The sequence below is a fragment of the Lactuca sativa genome, chromosome 5 (genome assembly GCF_002870075.4).
Source record: "Lactuca sativa cultivar Salinas chromosome 5, Lsat_Salinas_v11, whole genome shotgun sequence".
NCBI classification, from domain to species: domain Eukaryota; kingdom Viridiplantae; phylum Streptophyta; class Magnoliopsida; order Asterales; family Asteraceae; genus Lactuca; species Lactuca sativa.
Window position 1 is genome coordinate 214412882 of NC_056627.2, and position 9717 is coordinate 214422598.

A 9717-nucleotide genomic window follows, 5' to 3' on the forward strand; every position below is an offset into this window, starting at 1 on the left:
AAAATGGTCCCTATGGTATGCAAAATTTTGGGGTTTTAGTCCAAACAGTGACTTTTTTGGTTTCGTAGTCCTTTTGGAATGGTTTGTTTGTGAAAATGGTCCCTCCGAAAATTGAAATAACTATATTACCCTTGGGGTATTTATTTTTCATTTTTCTTTCATTATTCTTAAAATTTAATATTTATTTATTTATTTTAACAATTAAAAAAAATAAAGAAGGGACCACCTCTCTCTCTCTCTCTCTCTCTCTCTCTCTCTCTCTCTCTTTCTCTGCTGAAGAATTTCATCTTCTTCGTATTCTTCATACATCCCCAAATCAACACCATAACTCTTCTTCTTCTAGAATCATTACTTATACACTCAAGAGGTTGTTTAAGTATAAATATTACAACATCAGGTAGCGGTGATTTTCGGGGGTAGTGTTCTTATGTTTTTGAAGGTGAAACAGGTAAATTAGGTTTATATTGCTAGAGAAGATGATGGGTTGTTTGAAGTGTTCTTGTTGTGAAACAGGTTATTGCACCCCACCCTCCCCTCTTCGGTCACCCCTCTCTCCAATTTGTTGTAAAAGATTAGATAATTATTAAGATTTACAGAAGAATCAAATATATATCCCAAATTTGTAATACCTTCAAGTCCAACAATTAAACCCCAAATCGATTTTAAATTAAACCAAAAATCGATTTCATGGCTTCTCAGCTAAGCTTTCTGATGTAGAGGCTTCTAATCTTGAATATGCTTTTGGGCTTCTCTCAGTTATTCCTGAACAAGTTCGTCATCTTGATAGCAAAACCAAATCAAATGAAACCCATATCAAACAGAACCAAAACATGAAACACAAATCATTGAAACCGAACCTATAACAAAAACTGTAGAAACAAAAATCGAAACTGGACCTATAACAAAACATGAAACACAAATCATCGGTCTTGCTCTCGTTTCTTGTTATCAGCGACGTGCGTGGGTGAGACGAGGAAGGAGTGGCAGAGCAATGGTGGTGCGGTGCAATATCGGACCAGTGGAGGGCGATGAAAGGTGGTGCGGTGGCTGCCTCAAGATCGTCGGAGGTGGCAGCGCGCCCTTCGTATTTGTTGAAGTTGAGATCGGAAGAAAAAAATGAGATGTGTGCTTTATTGAGAGAGAGAGAGAGAGAGGTGGGTCCTTTATTATTTTTTTAATTGTTAAAATAAATAAATGAATATTAAATTTAAAAAAAATGAAAGAAAAATGAAAAATAAATACCCCAAGGGTATTATAGTCATTTCAATTTTCGGAGGGACCATTTTCACATACAAACCACTCCAAAAGGACTAAGAAACCAAAAAAGTCACTGTTTGGACTAAAACCCCAAAATTTTGCATAACACAGGGACCATTTTTGCAATTTTGTCTTCTTGCAATTACACCAACAAAATGATCACAAATGGCCTCTCCTTCCTCACAAACGCTCTAGATCTCTTAGGGTTTCTCTCTGGGGTTTGGTAGCCGCAAATGACGGTCCTAAGGGCCTTTAAATAGGTCCCAAACCCAGGAAATTAGGGTTTCATTAAACAGCGTGGACTCGCCAAGTCCACTCATGAAATCGCCGAGTCCAGCTGTGAACTCGAATAAGAATCCGCGACCATACTCGGCGAGTTTAAACACCAACTCGCCGAGTCCCCTCTCAACTTCCAAAAAAATAAAGGAATAAAATATTGTACCTGGGAATCCGGATGTTACAATTCTCCCTCACTAGAATTAGTCTTCGCCCTCGAAGTATTACTCTGCAAACAACTCTGGATGCTGCTCCCACATCTCACGCTCCGGCTCCCAAGTTAACTCTGGCCCTTTCTAATGTTGCCACTGGACATGCACCATAGGCACCTCCTTGTTCCTCAAAACCTTGATCTTCCGATCCCTAATCGCCACCGGTCTCTCAACATAATTCAGGCTCGCATCCACCTGAATATCTTCTAATGGCACCACTGCCGACTCGTCGGCTACACACTTTCGCAGCTACGACACGTGGAAAGTGTCATGAATCGGACCCAACTCTGCAGGTAACTCCAAATGGTAGGCTACCCTGCCTAAACTTGCGTTCACCCTGAAAGGACCAATATATCGGGGCCCCAACTTGCCCCTTTTCCTGAATCGATCACTCCTTTCCAAGGAGAGACCTTCAAGAGCACGAAGTCGCCGACCTGAAACTCGAGCTCGGACTTGCGTCTATCCGCATAACTCTTCTGATGACTCTGAGCGGTCAAGAACCTCTGTCTGACATGTTGAATCTGCTCTGTCGTCTGAAGCACGATCTCGGTACTACCCATCACACGCTACCCTACTTCTCCCCTACAAATGGGGGTCCGACACCTCCTCCCATACAACAACTCAAAGGGTGGCATACCAATGCTCGAATGATGGCTGTTGTTGTAGGAAAAACTCTGCCAAGGGCAAGTACGCGTCCCAAATCCCGCCGAAACCCAACACACATGCTCGGAGCATGTCCTCGAGCATCTAAATCGTCCGATCACTCTGCTCGTCAGTCTGTGGGTGGTATGCGGTACTAAAATGTAGTCTCGTACCCAATTCATCATGAAAATTCTTCCAGAATCTGGAAGTGAAACGTATATCTCGATCTGATACAATCGAAATCGGCACTCCATGCCGAGATACCACCTCTCTCACATACATCTCTGCCAACCTCTCCGCGGAAGAGCTCTCACTGAAAGCAACGAAATGAGCGCTCTTCGTCAACCTGTCCACAATCACCCAAATTGCATCGACGCCTCTCGCAATCCTTGGCAATTTGGTGATGAAATACATGGTAATATGTTCCCATTTCCACTCAGGAATCTCTAACGGCTGCAGCTTACCATGTGGACGCTGGTGCTCGGCCTTAACCCTGCGGCAGGTCAAGCATCTCTCTACAAACCATGCGACAACCCTCTTCATACAGGGCCACCAATACTCCCTTTTTAGGCCCAAATACATCTTAGTAGCCCTGGGATGGATCAAGAACATCGATCGATGAGCCTCTTGCATCAAAATGGTACACGTCCCACCCACAGACGGTACCAATATCCGTCCCTGAAATGTCATAAGCCCCGGCTATCGGTAACGAATTCCGATACGAGACCGACAACTCGCTCTCTCTTGTGGCTTTCTAGCCTCACGGCCTCAGCCTGGGCCCCACGAATAGCGTCCAACACCGTGGTCATCACTGTCAATCTCAAACAAACATCTCGCATCGGGGCACTCTCCGCCCTACGGCTCAGTGCATCGGCTACAACATTAGTCTTGCCTGGGTGGTACAAGATCTCACAATCATAATCCTTGACCACATCCAACCACCTCCTCTGGCGCATATTCAGGTTGGGCTGATCCATCAAATACTTCAAGCTCTTGTGGTACGTGTATATCGTACACCGAACCCCGTACAGATAGTGTTGCCAGATCTTGAGGGCGAACACTACCGCTCCCAATTCCATATCATGAGTGGGATACCTCGACTCATGAGGCTTAAGCTGCCTCGATGCATATGCTATCACATGCCCCCTATGCATAAGCACCGCTCCCAATCCGGATATTGATGTATCACAATATACCACGAAATCCTCCATCCCTTCCAGAAGGGCTAATACTAGGGCTTCGCATAATTTCTGGCGAAGTGTCTCTAAAGAGGTCTGCTGCTCCGGGCCCCAAGAAAATGCAGCACCCTTCCGGGTCAACTTGGTGAGTGGCACGGCGATCTTGGAGAAATCCTTAATAAATCTCTGATAATAGCCGGCCAAACCCAGAAAGCTCCTGATCTCGTTGGGTGATCTTGGCACCTCCCACCTCATGACCACCTCAATCTTGGCCGGATCGACCAATATCCCATTCTGATTAACTAGATGCCCCAAAACTGAACCTCTCGTAACCAGAACTCACATTTGGAGAACTTGGCATAAAGCCTATCCGATCTCAGAACTCCAAGGATCTCCCTCAAATGCTCCTCGTGTTGTTCTCTAGACCTCGAATACACCAAAATATCATCAATGAATACGATCACCGACCGATCCAGCATCGCACTACTAGAAAACAGCCCTTTAATGACGCGCAAACAATGACACTCGCTGATAGAGGACACGCATTTGTGCGTGCCCTAAAAAATAATGTCAGTTTTGCAAAATTTGAAGGACAGAGAACACGCATTTTGTGCGCGCCCTAAAATTAGTGTCCAAGAAAAAAAATTAAAAACACGGAGGGCACCTATCATAAAAATGTGCGTCGTGTAAACGTGTCGCTTTATATTTTTTTAAGGAAGGTGCGGTCTCTGATTTTTAATAGCTCGGGGGGAATGAAATCCCAAAAAATTAAACACCCCGCCTCTAAAATCCTCTACCAAAAAACGCTAATAGTTCTTTATGCAGTTCTTCTCTCTCTCTCTCTCTCTCTCTCTCTCTCTCTTGCTCTATCTCTCTCTCCTTTGGAATCAGATTCTTGAAAGATCGAAACCCTAATCGTAGCCCTAACTACGACCTGTATTACCAACCGTGATCTTTAGATCAAAACGAAAGCGGCGACCACCACGACAACCGTCAACTATACAATCCTTACCAAGATCTTATAGAGTCCCCGCACAAACCCTGTATAAACCTCCCACATCTCCTGAATACCTCTTTCAAGAGGAATCCATCGCTCAACGGCGTTCATGGGGAGAAAACCTGACATACTACATTGGTATTGGTTACCTCAGCAGCGCAGTAGTTGGCGCCGGGAAAGGTTTTTTAGAGGGCATGAAGGCTTCTGAGGCTAGAGACACCATGAAACTTAGGGTTAACTGGAATGAAATGCATGGTGGTTGGATTAGCGACTGGGGCGTGGTGGTTGGATTAGCGACTGGAGTGCTTTACAAAACGGCGGCCGGCCCTAGGTTGACGGTTGTTGCCGGAGCTATTGGTGGAATAGCGGTGGGATTAGTCGTGACGGGGAAGCAGATTTTGAAGAGATACGTACCAATCTGAGCTCGATCTGTATTCAATTTCATCTTACTACAAGTTTTGGTCTTTTGAGATCTCCAAAGGTGATTCATTTGTAGTCTTTTACAATATTTTAGTATTTTACAATATTTTAGATGATTGACATAATTTGGCATGGAATGAAATGCGTGATTTTGTTTTGTGCACTTGATAGTTAAAACCCTTTATGTTGTGTACTTTGTAAGTGACTTTGATATGGGAATTGTATCAACACAGGTTTTTGTGGCTTTATTGGTTGATGAATATTTGTTCAGGTGAGAACACAAATTGAATATTTGGTTGATGAATATTTCTGATGTTTGATTATTCCAGATACAGGGGCTGTAAGGCTTTAAATTTATCATGTTCTAATTGTTGTGACTACACAACACGAAGTTTAAACTCGCGTGTTGTTGGTGAGTCTGAGAGAGGAACAATATGCCTCCAAATCATTCTTTACTAAATTTACCGATTCAATTACACGTGCCCCCATGGTATTCTTTGACTCTACTCCAGTTGGATGAATTCTGACAAGGGTAAGATAAAAAAATTAACTGAATTCAAACGGTAACATATTTACTTTCTTCTGACGAATTCACTTTTTTATCTTTACATGTTTTCATAAATTCAAATGATAACTCTCAAGTTGATTTCCCATGATCAACAAGACAACAACTATCCATTAAGTAGTGTCTGGAAAATGATGTTACTGAAGTATTTGAGAAATGGAATAGATAATAGATGAGCGTAAATTTGTAAAAAGTTAGGATCTAATCATCTAACCCTCAGCTTCTCTATTAAATTGCTCTATGCTTTTGCAGAGTTGAAGTTGCTTGAGCTGCACATCCTACTGCAGATGTATTTATTAATTTCGCGTCCTACAGAAGGTCAGTTTTAATTTTTAAGTTTTTACTTTTATATCATTCTTAAATCTTTCTATCAATTTGACTTAAAAATTGCAAATTTTATATTTATTAAAAGTTTTCAAGTTACAAGAAGTAATGATATTGATTACTCCCCCACAAACGTTTTTTTCAAGAACTCGGTTGTTGGTTAGTGACTTCAACAAACATTTATAAAAATTCTGAAAAGGATAATATACTTATTGTACTTGGAACAGGGACCAAAATGTTACACTTCAAATAAGGACCAAAATTGCAAAAAAAAACTTAGTAGGACCAATTTTGCAAAAATTCCCTATAGCCTAGGACCATTTTTGTAATTTACACCTACTGTTTCAAAATTGGAGCAAAACAGAAACTTGGTTACTATATTGATAAAAATTGTTTCAATAAACATAAACCCACTAAATCATACTACAACACATCAACACCACATCATGTCAATTAAAAATACAAAAATTCACAACAAAACAATTGTTTCATGACATTTGTTCCTTATTTTACAACAGTGCTGCTGCTTTATCCAATCTTGCCCTCAAACAGCCCACCATCAGAGTTGTGGCTATTATAGCTGAAGGTGTTCTTTAATCTGACACCAAGGAATTGATCATATACGCAAGAGCAAATAAAAAGGTAAATGGAATGGGACCCACATTCTAAATTTTCACTTTCAACATATAAATATTTTATATTATATATCAACAGTAATGATTTTGCAGGTTGTTATTGGGCCAACAACTGTTGGTGGCTTCATTCTTTGATATTATATATCAACAGTAATAATCCTACTAATTTTCTTATCAATGGCTTCATTCTAAAAAGATATGGTGCTATGTTGCATAAGATTTGTAACATGTATATTTCTTTCATACTTTCAGGTTATTTTTCCAGCTTTAGACATCCGTGTCAAGAACGTGGCTAGAACGTATTCTCTTGAACACAAGGGCGAAAGTGTCATCTTTGATCAACTATTCACATTACTGGATTCAGACATGCAAAATGAAGAAAGCTTTAGAAGAGAATTAGCATCCTGCACATGTGCCCTTCAAACATCAATCAATCAACACATGTCCAAAGAAGAAGAACAGGTAATAATGTCTAACAAGTTTATCCAAGAATCATGTTATTATCTCAATATTCAAATAAAATAATTGTTAATTCTCATTTTAGGTGTTCCCCTTGCTCGTTGAGAAATTTTCATTTGAGGAACAAGCTTCGTTAGTTTGGCAATTTTTATGCAGCATTCCTATAAACATGATGGCAGAGTTTCTTCCATGGCTTTCAGCTTCTGTATTTTCTGAAGAACGCCATGAGATGCGTAATTATTTATGCAAAGTAATCCCATAAGAAAAGCTACTTCAACAGGTCAGCAAGGGTATTCTTGTCCATGTTCATCTTTTACTCATTTTCTCGTTCCTATCTGACAAATTACTTCTTATTCTAATTTAAGATTATATTCACGTGGATGGATGGTGCAAATGGTTTTAAAAAGCGAAAAAGCTCTGAAGAGTGTGAGGAAGGGCATTATTGTCCATGTTTATCTTCCAGACCTAAAAAACGAGAATCTTTCTTGAGGTCAATTGACGATTCCACAGATTCACTACCTGATCGCCCTGTAGATGAAACATTACACTGGCACAAAGCTATAATAAAATAATTAATTGGTATAGCTGAAACAGCTAGAAGGATACAGTTATCTGGAGACTTTTCAGATATATCCGCGTTTAATAAAAGACTCCAATTTATTGCAGAAGTTTGCATATTTCATAGGTACCCTTCTGTAGCAATCACGTGAATTTGACAAGTTTGCATATTGAAACATTGATAATTTGATACTAATTTTATCCTTTTGAATGCAGTATTACGGAAGATAAAGTTATATTCCCTGCTGTAGATGTTGAGTTGTCATTCGCCCAAGAACACACAGAAGAAGAGAGTGACTTTGACAAATTTAGATGTTTGATTGAAGCATAGAAAAAGAGGGAGCAAATTCATCTTCATCTGAATTTTGCTCAAAGCTATGCTCACATGCTGATCATATCATGTCCATCATTGAGAAACTTTTCAAAATGAAGAACTTCAGGTGAATGAGTGAAATAGTGAATCACTAGTCTTTCTTTTTATGACTTTTATTTACCATAACGCCCTTATGTGATTTCAATTTCAGGTTCTCCCACTTTCACACAAGCATTTTACTCCTAAAAGACAACGAGAGCTCTTATACCAAAGTTTATGTGTAATGCCTTTGAGAGTAATTGAATGTGTTTTACCATGGTTAGTTGGATCACTTACTGAAGAGGAATCAAAATCATTTCGCCACAATATGCATATGGCAGGTTTTTCTATTTTTGTCAAAATTTTCTCAAACCATTGTTTATTTATTTCTTCATTGTGAAGTCTAAGTTTCTAACTCTTAACACATGGTTTTTGTTAGCTCCTCCTTCTGATATTGCCCTTGTCACTCTGTTCTCCGGTTGGGCTTGCAAAGGGCGTCCAAGGGAAATATGCTTGTATTCAGGCACAACAGGTTGTTGTCCTGCAAGGGCATTTTTGGAATCCAGTAATGGTTGCAATCCACCTTGTTGTGCAAGGGCATTTTTGGATATATGCTTGTCTTCAGGCACAATAGGTTCTTTCTTTCTCTCTCTCTCTCTCTCTAACTATATATATATATACATATATATATATATATATATATATATATATATATATATATATATATGATGGAGTTTCACTTGATTTCTTTCTGGTTTAAATTAACACTACACGACACATGCAATAGTCTTTAAAATTAATAGCCAGTTGGCAGTATGTTCACTCATTATGTACCCTTTTTAAAGTTGTTTAATTATATGTATAGCTAAACAAGCTAGCTAGGTGCATAATACGATTCATTTGAATCTTGAGTTTTCTACTGAATATTGCTTTGGACTCATAACAACAGGTTGGGCGCAAGTTTTACACCAATGGGCTATAAGGTGGACTGAGGTGATAGATCAACCAGAGGGGTCATCCTTTTAAAATATTGATTTTATCCTCTTTATATGTTAAAGGACTTGGTAGATCATCATCTAGTGGAATCTTGAGTTCCATTAGTTATGGAGCCAATGAGATTGCTTCTTCTGTTCTAGCAAGTATCACATGTCAAAGTAAGAAAAACAAATGGAATTTCAATCGAATGAATTTAGATAAAGATAAAGGTCATTATCATGTTTCCCTGAAAACCCTGAACCTCTAAATATTTAGTGATAAAGCAAAAGGGTTGGTAATTATTATTATTATTATTATTATTATTATCATTATTATTATTATTATTATATTTAATTTTAATAATGTATGCAGATAAAAGTGGAAAGAAACAAAAGGGGGAGAAGTCTGGTGTTGGTGAAAAAGCAAAAACAAAGGGAGCCGTTGAACACCCCCAAAATCCGGTGGCCACTGCCCACAGAACAGGTAAGGATTCTTTGATTTGTTTTTTTTACTGATGTGTTGTTTTTCGGTGACCACCAGCCACCACCGGAAGACCACCTTTGAAGCCAACCCGGAGAAATCCCGTTGCCACTGTCATATAACAGATATGTTTTTTTTATGTTATCTTATTTTGGTTGGATAATCTTATAAATTTTTCGATATCTTGTATGCCTCCTATGATTATTTGTATAATTCTTTGAAATTGATTGTGTGAAAGTCATCTACTAAAGCAAGGTTGGTGTAAGAGTTGATGACGAGAACATTGTTCCAAGACCTTCAGTGAGTTATGACGATGTCCTTTAATAGCAATGTAGTATTAGGTTATATAGTTAGCAATGATTATTTGTATTTGACATTTTAGTGCAA

General features: G+C 39.2%; 2 pseudogenes; both read left to right on the forward strand.

Moving 5' to 3' along the window:
- The first annotated feature begins 4132 nt into the window (after positions 1 to 4132).
- Positions 4133 to 5136, forward strand: LOC111913835 (mitochondrial import inner membrane translocase subunit TIM23-1-like; annotated as a pseudogene).
- A 58-nt stretch (positions 5137 to 5194) lies between these two features.
- LOC111913836 (zinc finger protein BRUTUS-like) lies at positions 5195 to 9452 on the forward strand (annotated as a pseudogene).
- The last annotated feature ends 265 nt before the right edge of the window (positions 9453 to 9717 follow it).